Below are 12,523 nucleotides of genomic sequence, written 5' to 3'. Positions count from 1 at the left end.
ATGCTCACCCCTCCTTCCTCATGTAATATTTTGATAATAGTTTTGATTTCTCTTTGTGAGATTGACCCTGTCCAGACGTCACTAAGTGTAAAGTTGAATGAGAGACCTTGCTAGAGGAAGGCTTTGCTATTTTTTCTTTTTGCCATATCAAGGCATGTATCAGAGTGAGTTCTTCAGATGAAAGAAAGAGCAATTCAGAAATGTTTTGAAAAGTTTGTTTCTTTTTACCATTGAATGTAAAATAATGTAGCCATTATGATTTGTGTGTGTGTGTGTGTGTGTTTTATGCTCTGTTTTGTATTTCTCTATCCATTTACCTAAGAACACTTTTTTCCTTTAATTTTTCTCCATGTTTATTGAAATATTATTGACATATAACATTGTGTACATATAACAATGAGATGATTTATATTTGTTATAAGTATGTTATAATATATGCTATTGTGAAATGATTACCACAATAAGGTTAGTTAACGCAACCATTACCTCTCATAGTCAATGTTTTTGTGTGTGTGTTATGAAAACATTTAGTATCTACAGTTTTAGCAACTTTCAAGTGTACAGTACAGTATTGTTAACTATATTCACCATGCTGTACATTACATCATTAGAACTGATTCATCGTATAATTAGAAGTTTACACCCTTTGACCACATTCTCTCATTTCTCCCACCCCTCAGCCTCTGGCAACCACCAGTCTACTCTCTGTTTCTGTGAGTTCACTTTTTTTTAGATCTACAAGTAATGAGATGATACACTGTATGTCTTTCTCTGTCTGACTTACTTCATTTAGCACGATGCTCTCAAAGTTTATCTATGTTGTTGCAACTGGCAGGAATCATTCCTTTTTGTGGCTGCATAATATTCCATTATTTATATATACCACATTTTCTTTTTCCATTCATCCGTGATCGATACTTAGGTTGTTTCTATGCCTTGGCTATTGTAAGTAAAGCTTCAGTGTACCTGGTTGTATAGATAATGCTTCAAGATACCAATTTCATTTCTTTTGGATATGATTGATGGATCATATGGTATTTCTACTTTTAATTTTTTTGAGAACCCTCCATACTGTTTTCTGTAGTGACTGTATCAATTTACATTCCTACCAAAGGTGTGCAAGGGTTCTCTTTTCTCCATATCCTTGCTGAAATCTGTTAGCGCTTTTTTTTTTTTTCCTGGTGAGGAAGATTGGCCCTGAGCTAACTTCTGTTGCCAATCTTCCCATTTTTGCTTGAGAAACATTGACCCTGAGCTAATATCTGTGCCAGTCTTCCTCTACTTTTTATGTGGGACACCGTTAAGTCACAGCATGGCTTAATGAGCAGCGTGTAGATCTGCACCTGGGATCTGAACCTGCAACTCCTGAACCAATGAAGCAGAGATTGTGAACTTAACCGCTACGCCACTGGGCCAGCCCCTCATGTATTTTTTATAATAGCCATTCTAACAGATGTGAGGTGATGTCTCTTTGTGATTTTGATTTGCATTTCTCTGATGATACATGATGTTGAGCATCTTTCCATGTATTTCTTGGCCATTTGTGTATCTTTGTTGGAAAACTGTTTGAGTCCTTTTCCATTTTGTTCAGTTTACCAACACTTTCATGTTTATCTTTTGTTAAATCTCAGTGAGGAAAACAGAGAGGAAATTATTATTTCCAATTTGAATGGCCAAGTATAGAGAGACAACTTGGCCAGAGTCACAAGCTTATTAAGTGCTGGGGTTAGAACCAGAATTGAGGCCTCCTGACTCTCTTTCTGTGCAGTTTTGGGGGGTGGGGGTTATTTTAAGTTTTTGCTGTAGAGTTTTATGATACTCCTGTGTATTTTGGATATTAACCCCTTATCAGATATGGTTCACAAATATTTTCTTCCATTCCACAGCTCTTTTTGTGTGTGCCTGGTAAGCATACCCAGATTCATACTGCTTTTGTGTTTAGGGTAGGAGGTACTGTTGGAAAATAAAAACTATGACGCTCACTGCCAGATTCTTGTATTTTGAGTTCTGATTTCCTTCTCAAGTCCACCTGCTACCATTTACTGTTCAGAATCCTCAGATGGTTGCTGCATGCGTTCTCTCCGGGGTTTTCATTGCTTTCAATGGGAGGAGCAGTGTGGAGTGTGCTTACTCCATCTTAACCCCTTAGATATTTGATTTTAATCGTTTTTCTAAACATTGTTGGATCACCTGAGTCAATGAATCCAATTTGTTTTCATTAAAAAAAAATCTTTTTAATTGAGATATACTTGGCGTATAACATGATATAGGTTTCAGGAGTTCAACATAATGATTTGATATTTGTATCAAAGTGATTCAATATTAGTGCATCAGAATAATAGTACATTTTTATCATAGCATATTTGTTCCATAATGTTACGTAGGAATTGCTATTTCTAATATTGATAGAAAGTAAAAGTACATTCCTTCCAAGTAGGGATTCATTTGCAACAAAGTGAAGTAGTTTATTAATTCCAGATTTAAGCTTCTCAATTAAACAGAACTTGCTTGTTTGGTTACCTTTGATGGTAGTCTCCTGATATTCTTAAAGCTTATTCATCTGGTTCTCTTAGTTTTAACCTGTGTGTCAGATAAGTCTTTTGATAGTTTTTGAAACTATTTTTATTTATTGTTTGTAACATCCGTGTTGTGTTATGGTGTCGCTTGGTGATATCTGGTTGCAGCTCAGACGTGCACAGGGCTGCTATAGAGATGAGGCTGCTATGGAGATGAGGCTGCTATAGAGATGAGGCTGTTATGGAGATGAGGCTGTTACAGAGTTGAGGCTGCTACAGAGATGAGGCTGCTACAGAAATGAGGCTGCTGTAGAGACGAGGCTCCTACAGAGATGAGGCTGCTACAGAGATGAGGCTGCTACAAAGATGAGGCTGCTATAGAGATGAGGCTGTTACGGAGATGAGGCTGTTACAGAGTTGAGGCTGCCACAGAGATGAGGCTGCTACAGAGATGAGGCTGCCACAGAGATGAGGCTGCTACAGAGACGAGGCTGCTACAGAGATGAGGCTGCTACAGAGACGAGGCTGCTACAGAGATGAGGCTGCTATAGAGATGAGGCTGTTATAGAGATGAGGCTGTTATAGAGATGAGGCTGTAGTCTTGCTGTTCAGAAAGCTGAGGAGTTCCCAATGCTGAAATGTCTTTTCAGATCCACTAGACATAGTATCTTAAAATATTCTCCATATATTTACTGTAATTGGTTTGTTCCAGTATGTGGGAATCCCGATGTGACTAAATCTTTAGCCACACAATCTAAAATGATAGCTAGGTGGTTCTCAAGTGTCCTTTGCACATGGACGTTCCATTTTTAACAATGCCCTGAAGACAAAAGTGTAAATGAGGCCATCATTTAATTCCTAGAGTGCCATGTACTGTTTCAAACTATTTCCTACTTTAATAGATCATTGAGTATTCTTTGTTTCATGTATTCATTTTATTTATTCATTCATTCAGTAAACCTTTATTGAGTGACACTGACATAACTCTGGTTACAGTGGTATAAAGGTGAATAAGAAATTATCTCTGCCCTTGAGGAATTTACAATTTTCTCATGGATATAGACACATAGAAATTAATTTTAAAACATTATGATAACCGGTGGTGCTAGTATACACAGAGAGAGATGGGAATTTTGATAAGACATATCCAGGCTGGAGCTCTTCATGTATGTGTATATACATGTCTATATAAAAACGTAAGTTAAATCTTTCATAGGAGTCAACATATATTTATTGTACTGACTTGAGGAAAGTCAGCATCAGAATAGAGGTTGTAAACTATTGACCTGGGTGTAGATGTAGCAAAGAAATATGTTTTATTTCACTTCCACTAAATTTTTAAAGATATGAATTTAGTTGCCAACATTTAAAAATTAGGTCACTTTTACATAAAGATTTAGAATTTCTGGCTTCTCTTGAAACATTGAAATTGGGATCTCTGGCAACCTAGACCTGAATTTGGCTTGGAAATCTCAGCTCAGTAGCTGCTTCTACCTGTAGACGATACACGCTGGTTTTTACCAGGCTGGCTCCATTTACTTAAGGAGGAAAATATTCAGTATTGATGGAGTCATGCAGCATATGGTTACCGTATTTCCCATATTCCTTCCCAATTTCAATTTTTCAAGAAAACAGACTTCCTAATTTTGGAAGAAAGTGATAGTATTTTTAAAGAGATTTTACTTTCCCTCAAAAGCTGTGGAAACGGTTATGTACGTCACAGAAATTCATAGACAAAGATAATAAAGATGATGTTTCCTATGTAATTTACTTTTTCCCCCCCTGTAACTTGTCTCTGTTAATGGAAGAGTGATCAATTGAAGGTAATACAAAGTTTGTGGAAGCATTTGGATTCTTGCTATGGCCTATTTAGAACAGAGGAGAGAGATTCCACCATCCCAGTCTCCGTTGTGCTGTGTCTGCTGTCAAAAAGCACCTTTCACTACTGGTGCAGTGAGCTAGGTCTCCAGCAGCTAGCATGTTCTTCTTCCCCCACCTGAAGGCGGTATCTTAATCTAAACTGAAAGGGACAGAAAATGTGGCAGTTCAATACTAGTATCCCTTGGTTCTTCTTAACATCTCCTCTAAGCTCTTTCATGTGAAAGAATGGGCACACAGCTGATGTCTCCGGAGGCCGCACAGCAATCCTCAGTTACACGAATCCTCTTCAGTCATCATGAGGCCTATAAAAATCTGGTTTCTCCTTAGTCAGCGTTGGTTGTCAAGTTGACTAAGAATTTGCAGAACATATGAAGGAGTCCTTGTCCATACAATTCCAAGGGACTCTTTTTCAGGAGGGTTTGGGTGGGGCTGAAGAGTCTGTATTTTTAATAAGCACTCAAGATCTTTGTAATCCAAGTAGTCCAAGGACTAAATCTGAGAAACACTAGTTTAGACTGGTCATTTGTAACCAGCTCTGGGCAACAAAATTCCCAAAGTATGATCTGAACTTCCAGGTGGACAAGATGAGACGATTGCTTGAAACTGTTAAGTGACAGTACAAACTTTGACTCTAGCTTAATAAATCCCTTGTTAGCTTTACACCCTAATACTTCTGAATGTTTATTTTCTCACAGACTTCCTTAAGATGCCATTAAATTGTTTTAATAATGCCATCATTACTCAAAGTGTGCGTGTGTATATTTACCATTTTGGTCGGTCTTGATTGTTAAAGTCAATAAAATCATTCAGAAACAAGTCAGATGCATAGAGCGGTTGATTATACTTGTGTTATATCATCTCTCCCAAGGCATCTAGCAGTAGTTCTCTACTTAAATTTCATATCAGAGCCAGGGCCATCTGCCAGGCTTTAAAAAAAAAAAAAAACCCCTAAAAACACAAGTACCAGACCCTACTCCATATCTGCTCAGTCAAAATTCTCGGGTGAGTATCTCTAAAAAAAGCATCCCGCTGCCTCTGAGGAGGAGCTCTGGGTATGAGCCACTGTATTTTAAAGTGTTTGTGTATGAGTTGGCCTCCTTCACTGAGCTTCTCAAAGATGTGTGTTCCTAGGCATATGCCTCTTACTGCTTAAAAATGATTGTGGGAATCAAATGGAGGAATATAGAGTTTGTATTAAAAAACAGATTGGAATAGTTTATGTGAATAACTGATAGATAATTACATAATGCCATTTTGTTCATTTTAGAGATGTAGAGAAATAATAGAGGGAAATTATAGATATAAACACAATTTTAATTATCAAATTTATACTTATATAATAATTTGGCAATCAGAAGAATTATTCATTTAATCCAAAATTTAATCTCTGGACCAAATATCCACCTCAAAATATCGACGCCCACTCTCAAGAGCCCATTGCTTGTTTCAGTCAGCAGTTTTTAAAATCTGTCTTCCATCTGTTTATATTTTCATCATTTCACTCTGTATAAGGTAGCAAGTTCCACAAGGTTGACACCTGATGTATATTGTACTACTCCTTTTGTCATAAAGCATTTTTTTTCCGATGTCATTTTGCATGCTGTCCTTGGCGACTCAGAATTTTATTTTCCCCTTCTCCTGTGGACTATCCCTGGCCCTTCTCTCTTGACATACAGAGATCAGAACCGAACACAGTGCCTCAAAGCAGGGAGGCTGTGCTCTCAGCAAGGCTTATGTGGTGTACTTTGATTCTTCTTTTAAATGCCTTTCTTGTTCAATCAGTCAACACAGATGTTTGTTGAACTGCGCTAATGATGATGGACATTTTTTGGATCTTTTTGGCAGCAGTTACGTACTGTTTCATTTGGGGAATATTATAGTAGGACTGGCAATACACTAAATCTGGCAATTTTTCCTTAAGTCTTTTCTTTTGTCTCCAGTTTCTTGGACCTATTATTCTCATTTGAGACCTTTGCCCTCTCATCCTACCCCTGATTCTAACTCAGCTCTTCAGCCAGGCCTACCCTCCATTCTGTGACTCCACCTAACGCAACTCTATTCCAGTGCCTGGGTTGTGACTGGCTTAGGCTGTAGTTAACTGTTCTTCACTGGAGTTGTTCATGAAGATTATAAAATATGTTGTCATAAAAATATATAGTTTAAAAGCTTTTATTTTATTCAAGAACAAGTTAGAATATAAAAATCAAAGGATTTTAAAGTTAAATTACGCTTCAGAAATTAAGTTAGATAAGTTTGAACGAAATGAAATTGCCTCTTCTATATATCACAAATGGTTGAATATTGGCGATTTTATGTGATTCAGTGCAGTACAGATTAGAGACTGTCACTAGAGAGAGTCTTCAAAGGTTTTAATGTCCTTATTTTGTAAGATGACAATGCTAATATTTACTTTCTGCAGTGGTTATAGGGGATCATAAAAATTAGATATAAAATGTATATAAAGGACTTAGTGAAGTTCCTGGGACATAGTTTTCTTTCTCTAAATTATAGTAGTGCTAGTAGTAAATGGTTACTATTATAATTAATCCTGATAACAGGGCTATTTAATGACATGATTTAGATTAGAAATGGAATGAAGAATCCATTGAAATGCTCTTTCAAATTTACCAGGGAAATGCAAACCTTTTCATATCCTAAGCTTCCATCTCCCCAACTCTCCGGGTTGAGCTACATCCCCTATTTGAAGTAGGTAGAGATTTGTGCCAATTGGAAATTGTGTAATTGAGTTGCTGTTATTATGCTGTCAATAATAATATCCTTCCAAGTTCAAAAACTATCATGATTTCTGGTAGTTATATAGCTGCTTTCATATTTTTATTCATTCAAAGTTAAATATCAGAAGAATCTCTTTATTTTACGCATAGAATATAATTATCTACTATTCCATTTCAAAATCATATTGGATTTTCACTGTATTACTATTTACTGTATTAATCTACCCAGGAAACTAGTAAGCTATTCAATCTTTTGTAACATGTTTTCACATCAGAACCAATGTTTCAGGGTTATTCTGATAATCTTAATTATGAAAATTAATAACAAATTTAGATGTGTGAAGTGCTGCTTTTCATTTCCCATCTGGATTGGCGTGCACTGAGTTGTCCATTCCCACCACCCTCTTCTTACTTCTAATGCTTTTTAATTTGCTACTTAATCTCCATAGTAGAAGGACCTCATGCAAGGCACTGTTCAATCTTCGTCACTACTTCTGTGAGGCTGTCACTTTTGCCACCTCAGTAATGGTTTATGAGTATGTTTTAAAATAATAATAAAGTTTCCTGTGCGGAACTTCAATTATAAGGGTTATCAAAATAGCACAAACTAATATAATTTGTGATTGCGTAAAATAAAGGAAGTAGAGGTACCATGGGGACCTAATGAATCACAGAATGGAAACAGTCTTCTAGCTAACTAAACATTCAGACTTTGTTCTAAGTCAAACCATGTATATGTAACTCAGCAAACCGGAACACACTCTGTGTTTACATGAATTGGATAAAGGAGTTCACAAATACTATCTGGGAAAAACATTCTTGGCTTATTTTGTCTGTTCCTACTGTGGAGTAAATGAAGTACCACATATTTAGCATAAACAGACTGAAAACACACCTGCTTTGTGGAAAACAAACACACATGCACATGTACACATACATGTACACATACAGAGTGGTTCAAAATATAGAACATTGTATGTCACTGAAAAGTGATTACTTTTCTTCGTTTTTACTTATAACTTTATTTTCTTATGAATGTACTGTCAAAAATTTACTAGTTGTTTTGGACAGCTCTTGTTTCTGTTTGATTGCTCTTAATAATTTCTATTTAATTAGTTTATTTTTTCTCATATATTATCACCTCATGCCTCAAGAAATACTGTTGTATCTCCTCTTTTTAAAACATGGTAAGTTTGTATTGCACTTGACAGAAATTTAGTTTTTAATCTGTGACACAAGATGGGCATATTCTAAGTAGAATGCCTCTTTAGCTACATTTCCCTGCCAATTGCCCTGGTTAGTTTGCTACTGGCATAACCTAGAGGACCCACGGGGGAGGAATTTCCAGCCCTTTCCCAAATCTTAGCACGTCTGTTTTTTTCCTGCTGTGATATATACCACTGCTAGTCAATTCTTCAACTCTTCAAGGTAAGAGGACCTCAGGGTATAAAGTGTTTGCAGTTGTAGTACGTTATAAGTAATGTCTCATGGTACTTGATTTTCTTAGCACAGGTACAACACAGTATCTTCCTGCCTTTCCATGTGTGTCAAGGCTTTTTCTTTAGGGTTCTTCATTTTTTCCTGCTTGTCTGCTAGGATCCTGTCATTTAACTTAGGGTAAGCTCTGCTAGCTACTGTACGTGGATCCTATGCTAAGCTTGGATTTCTGACCTGTGCTGAAAGTTTCAGTTCTGGCTGAAACTTCTTAGAAATGCCTAATGCATAGTTTCCAAGAATTTCAGATTTACCAGAGAGATGCAGACCTTTCATAAAATTCTCATGCTTCAGATTGAGTTGTGTCACTTAACTAAAATAGAAATTTGTACCAACTGGAAATTGTGTGACTGAATTGATATTATAATGCTGTCAGTAATATCCTTTTGGTAATATCCATTTTGAGTAAAGTTCAAAAACTATCATGATTTCTCATGGTGGTGTAGCTACTTTCATTTCTCTATTCACTCGAAGTTAAATATCAGAAAAGTCCCATTGTTTTATGCACATAATATAATTATCTACCATTCCGTTTAAAAATCATATTGGGTTTTCATTATGAATCTATTAAGCAACTAGTAAGCCATTCAGTCTGTTGAATTATGTTTTCATGGGTGCATCAATTTTCAGAGTTATGTTAGTAATCTTTATGAAAATTAGCCAAGAATAAACTTATCTGTGTAAAGACTGATTGTCTAATCTCTCATCTGGATTAGCAGGTGTGGGTCTTCCCTTCCTCCTTTCTCTGTGTTCTTACTTCTAATGCCTTTAATTTGGCGAATGTCTCCTAAGGACTCTATTCTCGTTCATCAGATTTTGTGCTCTCTTCTGCATGTGAACCAAGAGATTGTTTCAAACTCGCGTGCTCCAGTGCCTTTTCCAGGACCTCGGGAAGTCGTTTATTCATTCATAATTCTCTCTCTTCTTTCCTCACTGTTGCTGTTACTCTTGATTAGTGTGGAGATTATGCAGAAAAGAAAAAAAATAAAACTTAGGAAATATCTACTATGTGCCAGACAGTCTACTAAAGATTTTATATATATTATTTTATTGGACATATATAAGAGATTTTCCAGGTTTAAAAAAATAACTATTAGGGGCTGGCCCCGTGGCCGAGTGGTTAAGTCTGTGCGCTCCGCTGCAGGCGGCCCAGTGTTTCGTTGGTTCGAATCCTGGGCACGGACATGGCACTGCTCATCAAACCACGCTGAAGCAGCGTCCCACATGCTACAACTAGAAGGACCCACAACGAAGAATATACAACTATGTACTTGGGGGCTTTGGGGAGAAAAAGGAAAAAAAATAAAATCTTTAAAAAAAAAAAGTTCTACAGAAATGAGAAAAAAAAATAACTATTATTTCTACATAGCTTTTTAACTTACAGATTTTAACCTAGGTGGACATTGCCTTATTTGTTATATAGGAATAATTAGAAGCCTTTATTTCTCAGATCCTGGTATTATATATTATTACACACTTGAAGAATATATAATAATTCTTTTTTAAAATGTGTTTTTTATCCCTCAGATACCTACATCCATCCTGATGTTTTATTAGGGATATTATATTGCTGCATTGTGATAGGGAGCAATTTGTTTATGCTGATAATTTCAAATGTTTCTCATTTTACTACATCTCGAATTTATAAATTACATTTTTATTTTTCTAAGAATGTATTAATTATCCTTAGATACTTCTTTAGAGTAAGTTCTTCTGAAATTCTGACTGATGTGTATAATTCAAAAGGTATTTATATTTGAAGCACTCATAAAATTGACTTCAGGGCTGGCCCGGTGGTGCAGCAGCAAAGTTTGCACGTTCTGCTTCGGCAGCCCAGGGTTCACTGGTTTGGATCCCGGGTGTGGACATGGCACTGCTTGGCACGCCATGCTGTGGTAGGCATCCCACACATAAAGTAGAGGAAGGTGGGCACAGATGTTAGCTCAGGACCAGTCTTCCTCAGCAAAAAGAGGAGGATTGGCAGCAGATGTTAGCTCAGGGCCAATCTTCCTCAAAAAAGGAAAAAAAATTGACTTCAAATTTTTAAAGTGAATGGAAAGAGAAATAAGTTCCATTAATGAATGTATCAATTAGAAAAGGCTTAAGAAAACACCTAAAGAATGTTTTGAGACCAATTTTGGAAATGATGTTTTATTATCAGTAAAATATTACTGACTTTGTACTTCTAATCCAGCTAAGACCCTTGACAGTAAGCAGTAAAAGGCAATAGATACTATAGAAATCACACTTATTACTCGGAGTATGTTTATTCTAAAAGTTCATTTCTGTTCTCCTTTTTTGGGGTGGAGTAGAAGCAGCAGACGGGTGACAACCAAGGCAGTTAGTTACATGGCAGGCACTGAGAAGCAGCAAGAAGTTGTTAGAGTGTCAGAGCCAAGAGAAAGTAATTGCTAAAAAACAAATACATGAAATTATAGGTATCCAGTTGGTCTAGGAGTACAGTTTATAAAGTATGTTCCAGAAGGTGTATATTGTAATATCTAAAGTCTCCTAATAAAGTTCTTTGGTTGCAGAGACCATCACCCTTATTTTTAATAAAGTATGATCATTGATATTCAGAATGAAAGCTTGAAACAATTAGAAAATGTCGATATGTTCAGGATACTCTTTAGAGAGTGAAAATAGTGTGTGATATACTTAGAACGGTGTCTCTCAGTAATAAAATTTAATCTTTTTTTAATCTGGAAGTTTAGTTATATATAATATAGCATATATGTCTTAAAAGACCAAAATATTTCTTTTCCAAAACTTGGTGTAAAGATTACTTGATTTAGCAAATGTCCTTAAGAAAATAAAAGTATTTTATTTTTAAACTTTCAATCTATGCGCACTTTGACAGAATGGCATCTCTTGTAACAAACGTTTTACTTAATATTTACAATAAATCTAGAGAGTTAGGTTATATTATCTTCATTGTGTAGGCTTGGAACCTGAAGACCAGAAAGATTAAGTAACTTGCCCAGGGTCACACAGCTTATAAATAGATGTAGAATTCAAGTAATTTCTTCTTTAGGGAGTGTGCGGAGTCTTGAGGATGAAAAATGCTGATTGTCTTATGGATGCCTATCTGATTGAGTTTACTGTGTATCTCTAAGGTCTCTTCTAATTTTGAGTGTTCTGTGCTTCTCGTCAGTGAAGAGTATTATTTTCAGAATAGGATTTAGATTTTGCTAAGGGTCTGTGGAGAATAGTGAACCAAAAGAAGTGGTTGGACCAGAGAAGCCCCAGGAAAGGTCAGAAGAATCTTCTCTTCGTGTGGAAAATACACATTCAAGTTCAAGTCTCTGATAAAGATTTACCGTACTTTAAGTTTGTAAAGAGAAAAAGTAACGTTCTTCAATGTGCGCGATGGTCTTAGCCCCCAGAACGTCTTAGCTCGCTGGGTAATTCTGTAACATTCAAGCAGGCGTCATTTGATAGACCTCTGGACAAAGGTAATAAAATGTATAAGAAAGAAGAGATTTAAAAATACTTGAAAAAGACATTTAAAATATAGTGAACTTTTCTAGAAATCTACTCTGTTGCTGCGTGTGTTGGGAATAGGCTTCAAGAGGACAAGTTCTACTGAAGCTTTTTTCCTTGAGGGCTGAAGTTGTTCCCTGAAGTCTCCCCTTGAAGACTGTTTTGTTAAGAAGATTACTAGACTTCCAATAAGATTTGATGATAATATAAGAAGTAAAATGCCTAATAGTTTTCCTGACAGATTTCTTATGGTCCGCTTAATAAAAAGAGTAATAATTTTTTCAGTTTCTTCTTTTATTAACTTTTACTCCCATCATAAAAGTCTCAGCTTGATTCTGTTCAATCGTGTTGTCTATGGCAGGTTTAAAAACATCAAATATTGTTTTTTTTTTTCTAAACGTGTCAGCATTTGAT

At 36.1% G+C, this 12,523-nt stretch overlaps 1 protein-coding gene across 18 annotated transcripts in view; it reads left to right on the top strand.

The window, feature by feature from the left end:
- The window catches only part of SUPT3H (SPT3 homolog, SAGA and STAGA complex component), a 465,747-nt gene that overhangs the window by 239,893 nt on the left and 213,331 nt on the right, over positions 1 to 12,523 (top strand). The gene's annotated exons all lie outside the window — the stretch shown is intronic.

This window comes from Equus przewalskii, chromosome 19, assembly GCF_037783145.1.
Source record: "Equus przewalskii isolate Varuska chromosome 19, EquPr2, whole genome shotgun sequence".
Classification (NCBI taxonomy): domain Eukaryota; kingdom Metazoa; phylum Chordata; class Mammalia; order Perissodactyla; family Equidae; genus Equus; species Equus przewalskii.
The sequence above is the reverse complement of the archived record's forward strand: the minus strand, read 5'-3'. Positions and strand labels throughout refer to the sequence as shown.